Source organism: Mastomys coucha, unplaced genomic scaffold (assembly GCF_008632895.1).
Source record: "Mastomys coucha isolate ucsf_1 unplaced genomic scaffold, UCSF_Mcou_1 pScaffold1, whole genome shotgun sequence".
Classification (NCBI taxonomy): Eukaryota; Metazoa; Chordata; class Mammalia; order Rodentia; family Muridae; genus Mastomys; species Mastomys coucha.
The window spans coordinates 44,178,855-44,179,726 of NW_022196891.1; positions in this window are offsets into that span (position 1 = coordinate 44,178,855).

An 872-nucleotide genomic window follows, 5' to 3' on the forward strand; every position below is an offset into this window, starting at 1 on the left:
GGCTGTTACATCCTGGGTGTAGCCAACAACCAAGTAACTGGACATAATGCATAAGCAGAGATTTCAAGTTCGACACTGTAAAATTAACAAGATATCTACGGCTAGTGAGAACATAGAACATAGACTAGAACATACTAGTTCCATTTCCTAAATCAGGATACTTTCTAGTTGAATTGTAAATAATTAACCTTATACTCATAGTTATTTGCAGTTTTCTATCCTTATCAAAGAAATTACTTTTTGTAGTGGGTGATCAGGACAGAAAGCACAATCTACTCAAAATGCAGAGGTGTGAAAGAACAAAAAGCATAAGCCAAGACAAAACCCTCCAAAATTGTAGATCCCAATTACTATACCCGACTATGGTATCCTTTAGATAAGTGTGTAAAGACCTTACAAGACAAGCATTAAAGAATTTCTCAACACTAAAGCAAGATTGTTCATGACTAACCCTACTCATCAAAGAATGGGGTAAAATACAATCTTGGGAGAATTAGAAGGAATAAACTTCATTAAAACACTAGTAAGGGCAATGAAAAATTGGAAAAAAAATATATATATAATCATCAGAATAAGAGGAATCACTTAATTTGTTAAATTGTCATCCTGAATAAAAATTGTGACCATGTAAGACAGGTTTAGGGATTGAATTATAAAAACAACACCCAACTGTGCCTTCTATGAAAGGTTTGTAAAAAATGTAAGATGGAATCTATTGTGTCTATAACATAAGGTATTGGAAAGATTTGACATCAACATATAGAAATTTGAAAATAGACACTTTAGCTCACCTTGATAAAATGTAAACTCAGCCGGGCGGTGGTGGCGCACGCCTTTAATCCCAGCACTTGGGAGGCAGAGGCAGGCGGATT